Source organism: Cebus imitator, unplaced genomic scaffold (assembly GCF_001604975.1).
Source record: "Cebus imitator isolate Cc_AM_T3 unplaced genomic scaffold, Cebus_imitator-1.0 Scaffold385, whole genome shotgun sequence".
In the NCBI taxonomy this organism is placed as follows: Eukaryota; Metazoa; Chordata; class Mammalia; order Primates; family Cebidae; genus Cebus; species Cebus imitator.
The window spans coordinates 2,609,409-2,623,659 of NW_016107700.1; the positions used below are offsets into that span (position 1 = coordinate 2,609,409).

A 14,251-nucleotide genomic window follows, 5' to 3' on the forward strand; every position below is an offset into this window, starting at 1 on the left:
GATGGGGTTTCACCATGATGGCCAGGCTGGTCTTGAACTCCTGACCTCAGGTGATCCACCCACCTGGGCCTCCCAAAGTGTTAGGATTACAGGCGTGAGCCACCACGCCCGGCCTCTTGGGGCTTTTGTCTGCAGTCGTTGGCAGTTTGGGGGTGCTGGCTTCTCCAGTACCCATTCTGACACATATGAGGCAAAAAGAAAACTTAGGGAGGTCACTGCTGAGTCATTCCTTTGGTCTGGAGGTCCCTAACCAATCTGCTTTCTTCTTGTTCAGAGTCTTCTTATGTTCATTTTGTATAATATAGAGTGTGTCCATGGTTTTTAGCTGTACTTAGCAGAAGAACTGGGAAAAAGAGTATCTGCTCCATCTCTCAGAAGCAGAAGTTGCTCCACGTATTTTAAAAAATTAAAGCCAGCATTTAAAAATTCCTCAAAATGGCCAGGTACTGTGGCTCACATTTGTAATCTCAACATTTTGGGAGGGCAAAGCAGGGAGCCTAGGGGTTGGAGACCATCCTGGACAACATGGTGAAATCCTGTCTCTACAAATAAATTGGCTGGTATGGTGGCACATGCCTGCAGTCTCAGCTACTTGGGAGACTGAGATGGGAGAATCACCTGAGCCCAGGGGAGCTGAGGCTGCACTCCAGCCTGGGCAACAGAGCGAGACTCCGTCTCGTAAAAAAATTTTTTTCTCAAAGAAATGTAGATTTCTGTCCGGGCAAGGTGGCTCACACCTGTAATTCCAGCACTTTGGGAGGCCGAAGTGGGTGGATCACCTGAGGTCGGGAGTTCGAGATTGACCAGCCAAACCAACATAGAGAAACCCTGTCTCTACTAAATATACAAAATTAGCTGGGTGTGGTGGCCCATTCCTGTAATCCCGGCTACTCAGGAGGCCGAGGAAGGAGAATCGCTTGAACCGGGAGGTGGTGGTTGCAGAGACCGCACCATTGCACTCCAGCCTGGGCAACAAGAGCAAAACTCGGTTTAAAAAAAAAAAAAAATGTAGATTTCTGGTTGCTCATGAAACATTGGGAGATGAGTCATCCCGGGCCTGCACTTGGTTTTGGGGTAACAGGTGGCTGGAGCTGGGTGCCCACTGCCCCGTAGATGGATTGATTGCACTGCACTAGTTTGCCGTAGGTCCTATCCCTTCATACCCACTCACAAAAAGGTCCGCATCACTCATCCTTGCATGACTGCAGGAGTCTGAACTTGCTGTCTCTGTATCGAAGTTGTGTTTCATCTCCAGGAAGTGTTGGCCGCAGCAAAGATTGGATGTGACACCAGACAGAGTCATTGGCAGGATCCTTTAAGGAATCTGCTACATCACTGCAGAAATGTTCTCTGTCTCCCAGCACAGAAACCCTGCCTTAGTACGCACTGTTCCGAGCAGTTACAGTTTTTTGTTTTAAAAGCTCCTCTCCCTTATCTTAGGAAACAGTTAGCTCATTTCTCCTCTTAATTAACCCCTAACCGTGACTCAGTTAAGCTACCAGCCCATTCTTATGGAAGCCCTGCGGGGTGAGCCAGCTGGCCCATGGAAACTTAATTTAGCAGAAGCCTGGGATTCTCAGCGGCTGTAAAGTGAAGCCCCAAGGGGAGGTAGCTTTGTACACTAACACGGCAAAGAATGCTGTGTTGGTAGCTCCAGCCAGATTGGTGATCCGAGTAATGTGGACGTTTCAATAGACCCCAGCGGAGTCCTAAAAATACAGTCGGCCTAGACAACTCTACCATGTGAGCTTCTAAAACTGTCAGCACCAGCAGGGCAACAGAGCCACTCTCAAGGCAGAGGCTCTTCAACTTTCAGTTCACCGACCGCTTTTGGGGACAGGAGGCCTCAGCAGCCTCCTAGCCTCTTTGATCCTGGGCACTCTAGCATCTTCCTGAGAGGGACACATCAAGCGGAAGCTGCCCATCTTCTTTTGCCTGAATCCTCACCACTCCTTGTCCCAGCTCTGTGTCCAGGAACAGCCACTGTTACTTCTGACCAGAGCTGGGAAATGATGAGCTCTTTGCTGTATGCTGATAAAACGAAGCCCGACATTGCCAGCAGACACGAGCATCCTGCAGGAACCTTGGCTTCTCGGAGGCACTCAGCCTCTGGGGGACCAAACACAAAACAATTTGGTTTGTCATCAAAGACACCAGCTCAGCGAGCATTTGCAGATGTATTTGGCCTGGAATATCATCCTTCTCCCTGCCCACAGTGCCATGTGCCTAGCCCTCCAATGCCACAGGGAAATAAGAGTGCTGGCGTCAAACTAGAAGGTAACTCAACTCAAAGAGGCCCTTTGAGGGAGCTTGGCCATAGATAAAAGGACAAGGCAGAAGGGTAGGCAGGAGGAGGAGAAAAAAGAAGCAGCAGTAGCTATGATTATCTTTTGTCTAGTGTCTACTGTGCACAAAGTATTTTGTGTTACATGGTGTGTGTGTGTGAGTGTGTGTGTGTGTGTTCACTTATCAGGGAAATCCTGTGAAGTAAGAATGATACCTACTTTGAGACCGGGCACGGTGGCTCACGCCTGTAATCCCAGCACTTTGGGAGACTGAGGCAGGTGGATCACCTGAGATGGGGAGTTCAAAACCAGCCTGACCAACATGGAGAAACCCTGTCTCTACTAAAAATAAAAATAAAAAATAAAAAGAAAGAATGATCCCTACTTTGCAATTAAAGAAACTGCAACTCAGAGGCTGAGTGTGGTGGCTCACGCCTATAATTTCAGCATTTTGGGAGGCCGAGGTGGGTGAATCACCTGAGGTCAGGAGTTTGAGACCAGCCTGGCCAACATGATAAAACCCTGTCTCTACTAAAAATACAAAAAATTGGCTAAGCACAGTGGCTCACACCTGTAATCCCAGTAATTTGGGAAGCTAAGGTGGTCAGATCACCTGAGGCCAGCCTGGCCAACATTGTGAAACTCTGTCTCTACTAAAAATACAAAAATTAGCTGGGCATGGTGGTGGGCGCCTGTAATCCCAGCTACTCAGGAGGCTGAGGCATGAGAATTGCTTGAGGCGGAGGTTGCAGTGAGCTGAGATCGCGCCATTGCACTACAGCCTGGGCAACAAGAGGGAGACTCTGTCTCAAAAAAAAAAACAAAAACAAAGCATCTGGGCATGGTGACGGGCGCTTGTAATCCCAGCTACTCAGAAGGCTGAGGCAGAGGAATCACTTGAACCTGTGAAGTGGAGGTTGCAGTGAGCTGAGATTGTGCCATTGCCACTCCAGCTTGGGAGACAAGAGCACAACTCCATCACACACACACACACACACACACACACACACACACACACACGCACACACAAGAAAACTGCGGCTCAGGCAGGGTATGTGACTTGTTGAAGGTCACACAGCTAGAAAGAGAAAAGACACACACACACACACACACACACACAAGAAAACTGCGGCTCAGAGAGGGTATGTGACTTGCTGAAGGTCACACAGCTGGAAAGAGAAAACAGACAGCCAGGTTTTGAATCCAGATCTCACTGCCTCTGTGCTGAATGACCCCTCTGGTTCTGCTCTTCACCCTATCTTGTGCCCTGGGAGACTGATAAGACATCACTAAACTCCCTGGCCCTCTGCTTCTAGTTGGGTTTGGTCAGTGGTGGGACTGAGTGGGTAGAACACCCAAGGGAGAGAGAAGCACGAAGCCTGGGCATTGACTGCCCCAGCTCCCTCTTTACAGGGCTGCGGCAGGCAAGCTGCTTCCCGCAGACCCTCCCTGCCCAGCTCCCTGTGTCTCTGGCTTCCCATAGCTGTTCCCTCCCCTTGCCTCTTCAGGACCCAGGTCACTGCACTCTCTTTTGTGGTTTATCTACATCTTATCCACACCTTTGTAAATAGTCTGTTTATTAAACTCTCTTCAAATCATACCAAATCCAATACACCATCTGTTTCCTGCTGGGACCCCCAAGGACAGCTCACGATGCTCTAGATTTGATTTTCAGGCTCAACCGCATCATTTATTCAGAATCCTGACCAGGACTTTGAAAACCACTGGGCAGCGTAATGATTGTTGTCCTTGTCACCAACCACTTCATTCTGGCAGGAGCAGGGGAACAGGGTTTGGTGCTATGGAGCGGCTCCTTCTGCCTATTGTCATCAGATTCTCTGCTGTCCAGCTGACAGGATACTTCACTCTGGCCTGGCTTTTGGAACTGATTCTGGGCTAGGGTTAGGATCGCAGGAGAACCTGTGTTCTACAAACCCCACTCTGGGCAAAACTGATCCAGACTGGGTTTTGGGATGCTTGATGTAATGAGGCAAGTGAGATGTCGACTGAACTTACTGCTCCAAGTCGGACGTTGTAACTTTGAGCTCCCCTCGTCCGTTTCATGTTGGAGGAGTTGCCTGGGCAGCAGGAGCTAGGCAGGCCAGGGGTTGCTCTGGTCTTTAGCCAGAGCTAGCAGACAAGTGCCTCCCAATGATATGTGGATTAAAGGTAAATAACCCTGGCACCTTTCTGCTCAAATTGCTGTAGTTTGCAAGTGACAGGCGCCAATTCCAGGGACTTGAATGGCTACTGGAATTGAGAAGTCCTCCAGCTGTGCAGGGTGGGTGGTGTGGGGAGGGAGAGGACACCATTTTGACCGACTCCAGGGACATCAGGGCTAGTCTCCCTAGGAGTGCAGGGACTTTACGTCCTCTGCATTTTCATGACCACTGTCCTAGGCTAGCTGTGAACCTCCTCACTACAAGCCAGCGATTGCTGGGCCAACATATGCTTCCTGAAAACACAGATCCAGGCTCAAAGGCCATGGGAACAATCTTCCAAAAGCTCGGATCATGTCACCCCTTTGCTCCTAAACCTACAGGGGCTCCCCGGTACTGTCAGGAACTCCTGTGCTTGCTTTCACAGCTCATGTTCTCAATCAGGTCTCTCTCTTTGCTCCCTCTTGCTGTTTGGGCCTCAACTGCTTTTCTCCTCCTTCTCCTTCTCCTTCCTCCTTCTCCTCCTCCTCCTCCTTTGTTCTTCCTTTTTCTTTCTCCTCCTTTGAACCCGGGAGGTGGAGATTTCAGGGAGCCAAGATTGTGCCATTGTACTCCAGCCTGGGTGACAGAGCAAGATTCCATCTCAAAAAGTAACAGTAATAGGCCGGGCACGGTGGCACACGCCTGTAATCCCAGCGCTTTGGGAGGCCGAGGCAGGCAAATCACAAGGTCAGGAGATCAAGACCATCCTGGCTAACACAGTGAAACCCCGTCCCTACTAAAAATACAAAAATTAGCCAGTTGTGGTGGCACACACCTATAGTCCCAGCTACTCGGGAGGCTGAGGCAGAAGAATCGTTTGAACCCGGGAGGCACAGGTTGCAGTGAGCCGAGATTGAGCCACTGCACTCCAGCCTGGGTGACAGAGTGAGACTCTGTCTCAAAGCAAAACAAAACAATAATAAAAGCTTCTTGTTTCTCTTTCTTTCTCCCTCCCCTCCCCTTCCTTTCTCTTTCTTTCTTTTTTTAAAACAGTCTTGCTCTGTCACCCAGGATGGAGGGCAGTGGCACAATCTTGGCTCACTGTAACCTCTGTCTCCCTGGTTCAAGTACTTCTGCCTCAGCCTCCCAAGTAGCTGGGATTACAGGCACATGCCACCATGCCCAGCTAATTTTTGTATTTTTAGTAGGGACGAGGTTTCACCATGTTGGCCAGGCTGGTTTTGAACTCCTGACCTTGTGCTCTGCCCAACTTGTCCTCCCAGTCTTTCCTTCCTTCCTTCCTTCCCTCCTTCCTTCCTTCCTTCCTTCCTTCCTTCCTTCCTTCCTTCCTTCCTTCCTTCCTTTCTTCCCTCCCTCCCTCCTTCCCTCCTTCCTTCCTTCCTTCCTTCCTCCTCTTCCTTCCTTCTCTGTCTCTCTTTCTTGATGGAGTCTGAATCTGTCGCTCAGGCTGGAGTGCAGTGGTGCGATCTTGGCTCACTGCAACCTACTCCTCCCAGGTTCAAGCGATTCTCCGGCCTCAGCCTCTCAAGTAGCTGGGATTACAGATGCGCACCACCACGCCCAGCTAATTTTTGTATTTTAGTAGAGATGGGTTTTCACCATGTTGGCCAGGCTGGTCTTGAACTCCTGATCTCATGATCCATCTGCCTTGGCCTCCCAAAGTGCTGGGATACAGGTGCGAGTCACTGCACCCGGCCTCTCTCTTTCTTTCTACCTTCCTTCCTCCCTTTCTTCCTTTCTCTTTCTTTTCTTTCTTCTTCCTTTCCTCTTTTCTTCTTTTTCCTCCTCCTCCTTCTTTTTCTTCCTCCTCCTTCTTCCTCCTTTCTCCTCCTGCCTCCTCCTCCTCCTTGTCTTTATCTTCTTCCTTCCTCTTCTTTCTTTTTCTTCTTTTCTCCTGGTGGGAGGATGTTGCACCAAAATCCAGAATGCTGATATGTAAACCAGTTCACAAGGAAGAAGTCTGGTTGAAGAGGATGTCAGGGATCTGCTAATAATTCTTTCTCCACTTCTGTTTGAAAGCTGCTGCTTGAACCAAAGGTTCTGGTCACCATTGCTCTCAAATACCTCCATGATTTTGCCCAGGCTGTATTCTCTGTCTGTGATGCCTGGCATCTCACCATATCCAAAGCTTCTTTCTTCTGCTTCTTTTTTTCTTTTTGAGACAGGGTCTCGATCTGTCGCCCAGTCTGGAGTGCACTGGTGTAGTCATGACTCACTACAGCTTCTCGTGACCAAATGTTATCTGTCCTTTAGGGCACAACATGATGCAACAAAGCTTCCAGCCCATTTCTGTCCCCAGCCCGCAACATTCACTCTCATGCCCAAACAGGCTTCTTCCCTTCTCTGGGCCTACACAGGACTCGTGCTTCCCTCATGGAACTGTGTCAGTACTTTCTACCACAAACTGATTATCAGTATCCAGATTTCATCTCTCAGCTCCATAAGAGGTGGGACCATGACTCTATCCAACATCTTTAACTCTTTCACAAAGCTCAAGTGTCTTGTCCTTGGTTTCATGCCAGATTCTACACCTAGAATAAAAGTAATGTTAGGTAAATGAAAGTAGGTTGACCAAAATTGTTTCCACCCTTGTGGATAAGGAATTTCTATTTCCTGGGGAGGGTAGATGAAGAAATGTTTGTCCAAGGATACAAAATTTCAGTTAGACTGGAGGAATATGTTCAAGAGAACTGTTGTACAGCATGGTGACTATAATTAATAACAACGTATTGCATTTTGTTTTGTTTTGTTTTTTGAGATGGAGTCTCGCTCTGTCACTTAGTCTGTCGCCCAGGCTGGAGTGCAGTGGCATGATCTCAGCTCACTGCAACCTCCACCTCCCGGGTTTAAGTGATTCTCCTGCCTCAGCCTCCCAAGTAGCTGGGACTACAGGTGAGCACTACCACACCTGGCTAATTTTTGTATTTTTAGTAGAGACGGGTTTTACCATGTTGGCCAGGCTGGTCTTGAACTCCTGACCTCAAGTGATCCTCCTGCCTCGGCCTCCCAAAGGGCTGGAATTACAGGGGTGAGCCACCTAGCCAATGTATTGTATTCTTCAAAATTACTGGCCAGGCGTGGAGGCTCACGCCTGTATTCCCAGCACTTTGGGAGGCCGAGGTGGGTGTATCACCTGAGGTCAGGAGTTCGAGACCATCCTGGCCAACATGGAGAAACCCCATCTCCACTAAAAATATATATATTAGTCAGGCATGGGTGGCATGCACCTGTAATCCCAGCTACTCAAGAGGCTGAGGCAGGAAAACAGCTTGAGCCCAGAAGTCAGAGGTTGCAGTGAGCAGAGATCACACCACTGCACTGCAGCCTGGGTGTCAGAGTGAGGCTTTCTCTCAAAAAAAAAAAAAAAAAAAAGGAAAAAAACTTTGGGGCTGGGTGCAGTTCTTCATTCCTGTAATGTCAGCACCTTGGGAGGCCCAGGTGGGTGGATCATTTGAGGTCAGGAGTTTGAGACCAGCCTGGCCAATGTGGTAAAAACTTGACTCTACTAAAAATACAAAAATTGCAATAAAATAAATAAATGGGAAAACAAAATAAAATAAAATAAATAAATAAATATAGTGTTTGGGAAATTACACAAGATATTGATAATGAGTTGCATTGAGGGAAAAAGCACTAGAGATCTGGGAGAAAGAGGTGGAAAGGGAACTTTCCACATACATTTTTATACCTATTTTCATCTTTATCTTTTGATCCTTTAAATGTGCTACCTACTCAAATAATATATACAGTTTGAATTAAGATATTAAAAATCTGCCAAATGAAAAAATAAATAAATAAATAAAAATAAAAATACAAAAATTATCTGGATATGGTGGTGCATGCCTGTAATCCAGTTACTTGGGAGGAGGAGGCAGGAGAATCGCTTGAACCAGGAGATGGAGGTTGCAGTGAGCCAAGATTGTGCCACTGTACTCCAGCCTGGGCAACAGAGCAAGACTCCATCTCAAAATAATAATAATAAAGTTATTTATTATTATTGCTATTATAAGCTGCTATAAACATTCATGTAAAAGTCTTTATTTAAATATACATTTTCATTTATCTTGAGAAAATATCTAGGAATGAAGGTTCTTAGTTATGTGGTAAGTGTATGTTAAATTTTATAAGAAACAGAGCAATAGTTTTCCAAAGTGGCTATATCATGTTATATTCCTACTGGCAGTGTAAGAGAGTTCCAGATGCTCTACATCTTCAGCAACATTTGGTGATGTCAGTTTTTCAAAAATTTGGACATTCCAGTGGGTGTGAGATGGTATCTCAGCATGGTTGTAATTTGCATTTTCCAGATTACTAATAATATTATCTTTTTATATGTTTATTGACCATTTGTATATCTTCTGTTAGACAAATATCTGTTCGAGTATTTTGCCATTTTAAAAAAGTTGTATTGTAGGTCAGGCACAGTGTCTCACATGTGTAATCCCAGCACTTTGGGAGGCTGAGGCAGGCAGATCACAAGGTCAAGAGTTCCAGACCAGCCTGGCCAACATGGTGAAACCCCGTCTCTACTAAAAATACAAAAAATTAGCCAGGTATGGTGGTATGTGCAGCTACTCGGAAAGCTGAGGCAGAATTCTTGAACCCAGGAGGTGGATGTTGCAGTGAGACAAGATCGTACCACTGCACTCCAGCCTGGGCAATAGAGCAAGACTATGTCTCCAAAAAAAAAAAAAAAAAAAAAAAAGTTGTATTGTGAGCCTTTTAATTACAGATCTGCAGAAATATGAGTAATATATACCTGTGTAAACACACATAACCATACTTTAGACATAAGACTTTTGTCACATATATGTATTTTGAACATTTCTCTCAATTTTGGCTTGCTTATTCATTTCCTTCATTGTGACGTTTGATGAACAAAAGGTTGGCTTTGTTCCGTTTTTGGTTTGGTTTTTGAGACAGAGTCTTACTCTGTTACCCAGGCTGGAGTGCAGTGGCACAGTCTCAGCACAGCGCAACCTCTGCCTCCTGGGTTCGAGTGACTCTTCTGCCTGACTCTGAGTAGCTGTGAGTACAGACGTGCACCACTCTGCCTGGCTAAATTTTTGTATTTTAAGTAGAGATGAGGTTTTGCCACGTTGGCCAGGCTGGTCTCAAACTCCTGGCCTCAAGTGATTCGCCTGCCTTGACCTCCCAAATAACTGGGATTACAGGCGTGTGCCCGACCAGATGAAGAAAAGTTTTAATTCTGATAAAATCCAGTTTATCAGTTTTTCTTAATGGTTAGTGATTTCTGTGTCCTAAGACACCTTTGCATATTTGTTTGCATTTTTTCCTGGGCAACAAGAGTGAAACTCCATCTCAAAAAAAAAAAAAAAAAATTCTGGTTGCTATATTTTTCTTTTAAATAATTTCAGATAGACTCTTTCATCCCAAAGTCCTGGTATTACAGGCATGAGCCACCGTGTCCGGCCTTTACTTATATTTTTATATCTTCTAGTTGCTGAGATTTTTGTTGTTGTTAATTCTATTCAGTGCGATGTATAGGTCAATCAGGGGTCTACCTAGGACTTCATATACAGGCTTAAAGAGTCCTTTTCATTGGTTTCCTGTCTTCTAAAATTTTCTCTGGGTGGCTGAAGTTCATCCTATAACTGCTGGATGGTGATGATGATCCTATTTAAATAGGGTCAAAGTCCAGGGCAGCTCATAACACGACAGCTTGCTTCTTCAGAGTGATCAGTTGATAAGTGAGAGGGAGAGAATCACGAGATGGAAGTAACAGTAACTGAATCTCATATTTGTAACCTAATCTCAGAAGGGACATCCTATTACTTTTGCTGTATTCGATTTGTTAGAAACAAGTCACTAAGTCAAGCCCATACATGGTAAAAGGGGATGACATAAGAGCCTGAATATCAGGGGCCGGTGATCGCTGGGAGTCATTTTAGAAGCAGCCTATCACAGTCTTCTCTATTTTTTTTCATCATTTTGTAGCTTTCAGAGACATTGAGAGAAGGAAAAGCTACATTTCATATTTACCCTCATGCTTGCTTAGCACTTCTTAATTATGGATATTATTGGCTTAAGTATATATATACATATATATATATATATATATTTTTGGAGACAGAGTCTTGCACTGTTGTCTGGGCTGGAGTGTAGTGACACAATCTCGGTTCACTGCAACCTCTGCCTCCCAGGTTCAAGCAATTCTCCCGCCTTGGCCTCCCGAGTAGCTGAGATTACGGGCATCTGCCACCACGCCCACTAATTTTTTTGTATTTTTAGTTGAGACGTGGTTTCACCATGTTGGCCAGGCTGGTCTTGAACTCCTGACCTTGTCATCTGCCCACCTCAGCCTCCCAAAGTGCTGGGATTACAGGCATGAGCCACCACGCCTGGCCTTAAGTATACCAATTTGTTTTTTCCTATTTATCTCATTTTTGTTCTTTTCCTTTTTGCCTGCCTTCTTTTAGGTTAATCCAGTACACACAGTGAAAGACACAGCACTGGACAGGCACTCAAACTCCTGACCTTGTGATCCACCCATTTTGGCCTCCCAAAGTGCTGGGATTACAGGTGTGAGCCACTGTGACCGGCTGGGCAATTACTGTTTTACTTTCTATCATCAGAGACTAGTTTGCCTGTTCTGGAATCTCAATTTCATATGAATGGAATCATATGGTATATATGTGTATACCCTATCCACACTGAATAGGTTGTATATATCTATATATTCCTTTTGGTTTTTTTTGAGACGGAGTCTCACATTGTCACTGGGCTGGCATGCAGTAGTATGATCTCAGCTCACTGCAATCTCCGCCTTCCAGGTTCAAGCAATTCTCCTGCCTCAGCCTCGTGAGTAGCTGGGATTACAGGCACCCGCCACCACACCCAGCTAATTTTTTGTATTTTTAGTCAAGATGGGGTTTTGCCACATTGCCCAGGCTGGTCTTGAATGCCTGACCTCAAGTGATCCACCTGCCTTGGCCTCCCAAAGTGTTGGGATTACAGGCGTGAGCCACTGCACCAGCCTCTTTTGGCTCCTTTCAAGCAGCCTGATTTTGAGATTTCCTGTATTGGCCTTTTTGCCATCCCTTTTTGTATGCTCTGTGGCCCAGGCTGGAGTGCAGTGCTTGATCTTGGCTCACTGCAACCCCTACCCCGGGCTCAAGAGATTCTTCTGCTTCAGCCTCCCTAGTAGCTGGGACTACAGGGATGTGCCACAATGCCTGGCTAATTTTTGTATTTTTAGTAGACACAAGGTTTCATCATGTTAACCAGGCTGGTCTTGAACTCTTGACCTCAGGCAATCAACGTGCCTCAGCCTCCCAAAGGGCCTAGCTAGTAAATTATTTATTTTAGATATTGCAGGTATTCCTCATTAAGATTTTCATTAGGGCCGGGCACGGTGGCTCAAGCCTGTAATCCCAGCACTTTGGGAGGCCGAGGCGGGTGGATCACGAGGTCAAGAGATCGAGACCATCCTGGTCAACATGGTGAAACCCCGTCTCTACTAAAAATACAAAAAATTAGCTGGGCATGGTGGCGCGTGCCTGTAATCCCAGCTACTCAGGAGGCTGAGGCAGGAGAATTGCCTGAACCCAGGAGGCGGAGGTTGCAGTGAGCTGAGATCGTGCCACTACACTCCAGCCTGGGTAACAAGAGCGAAACTCCGTCTAAAAAAAAAAAAAAAAAAAAATATTTTCATTAGGGTTTTTTCCCATTTCTATTTCTCTTCTAAGATTGCCTGTCTGTTCACTCATTATGACTGTTAAGTTTTTGAACTTTTTTTTTTGAGGCAGAGTCTCCCTCTGTCACCCAGGCTGGAGGGCAATGGCGTGATCTCGGCTCACTGCAACCTATGCCTCCCAGATTCAAGCAATTCTCCCGCCTCAGCCTCCTTAATAGCTGGGACTACAGGTGTGTGCCACCACACCCTGCTAATTTATATATTTTTAGTAAAGACAGTATTTCATTATGTTGGCCAGGCTGGTCTCCAAATCCTGACCTTGTGGTCTGCCCACCTCGGCCTCCCAGAGTGCTAGGTAAATTACAGGCATGAGCCACTGTGCCTGCCTTTTATTTTTGTTCTTGTTTTGAGACAAGAGTCTCACTGTTGCCCAGGCCAGGCTGGAAGTGCAATGGAGTGATTTCAGCTCACTGCAACCTCTACCTCCCCAGTTCAAACGATTCTTCTGCTTCAGCCTTCCAAGTAGCTGGGACTTGTCACGTGTCACCATGCCCAGCTAATTTTTTTTTTTGAGACAGAGTCCCCCTCCCAGGTTCAAGTGATTCTTCTGCCTCCCGAGTAGCTGGGATTACAGGCGCGTGCCACCATGCCTAATTTCTGAATTTTTAGTAGAGATGGGATTTCAGTGTTGGCCAGACTGGTCTCAACCTTCTGACCTCGTGATCCACCTGCCTTGGTCTCCCAAAGTGCTGGGATTACAGGTGTGAGCCATTGCACCTGGCCTGAAACATGTTATTAAAAGAAACACCCAGGCTGGGTACGGTAGTCCCAGCTACTTGGGAGGCAGAGATGAGGGAATTGCTTGAACCCGGGAGACAGAGGTTGCAGTCAGCTGAGATTGTGCCACTGCACTCCAGCTTGGGCAAGAGAGACTCATTTCAAAAAATAAATACATTTTAAAAAGAAAAAAGTTAACTAGTACTAATATGCCACTGCTATAACATAGCAAATTAAAACAATGGCATTACTTCTTCAAAATTAAATTATCTCAACTTGGCATTTTTTTTTCTTTTTTGAGATGGAGTCTTGCTTTGTTACCCGGGCTTCAGTGCAGGGGTGCGATCTCGGCTTACTGCAACCTCCACTTCTCAGGTTCAAGCAATTCTCCTGCCTCAGCCTCCTGAGTAGCTGGGATTACAGGCACATACCACCAGACCCAGCTAATTTTCTGTATGTTGTATTTTTTTTTTTTTAAGTAGCAATGGGGTTTCACCATGTTGGCCAGGCTGGTCTCGAACTCCGGACCTCATGATCCGCCAGCCTCAGCCTCCCAAAGTGCTGAGATTATAGGTGTGAGCCACCGTGCCTGGCCTGAACTTGGCATTTTCTCAGCCTTAGACTTCACAGAACTTACAGTCAACACACAACCCCTATCTCCACTGCCTCCCTCTTCCAGCTCAAGTCTATGTTCTATGAAAAATAAGACACGCAGATGTGGTGGCGCACACCTGTAGTCCCAGCTACTCACAAGGCTGAAGCAGGACTACCTCAGCCCAGGAGGTTGAGGCTGCAGTGAGGGGTGATGGCATCACTGCACTCAGCCTGAGTGAAAGAGTAAGACACTATCTCAAAAAAAAAAAAAAAAGAGAAAAATATGTAAGAAAAATAAACTAGAATGAAAACACTGTAACTTCTTAAATAACATATTTAAAGTATCTTTTACATAGTAAGTGTTAATGACATGTTAGTTATTATTCCATAGCTGCTAATTTTTTAGGAACCACCTAAAAATTTCTGCTGTTTTTAAAATCAAATTTTAAAAATAGGTTGCAATCTCAGTATGGAAAGGCATGATCCGGCTGGGCACAGTGGCTCACACCTGTAATCCCAACACTTTAGGAAGCCGATGCAGGTAGATCACCTTAGGTCAGGAGTTCAAGACCAGCCTGGACAACAATGATGAAACCCTGTGTCTACTAAAAATACAAAAATTAGCCAGGTATAGTGGAGCGTGCCTATAGTCCCAGCTACTTGGGAGGCTGAGGCGGGAGAATCACTTGAACCTGGAAGGTGGAGGCTGCAGTGAGCCGAAATTGTGCCACTGCACTTCAGCCTGGCCGACAGAGCAAGACTCTGTCTCAAAAAAA

General features: G+C 46.1%; 1 long non-coding RNA gene across 1 annotated transcript in view; it reads left to right on the forward strand.

The window, feature by feature from the left end:
• LOC108288861 overlaps positions 1-10,281 on the forward strand; it is a 33,576-nt gene extending 23,295 nt beyond the window's left edge. Inside the window, exon 4 of the long non-coding RNA XR_001818873.2 lies at positions 10,267-10,281. This is a non-coding gene — a long non-coding RNA (uncharacterized LOC108288861). The remainder of the gene's footprint in view (positions 1-10,266) is intronic.
• Positions 10,282-14,251: the final 3,970 nt, after the last annotated feature.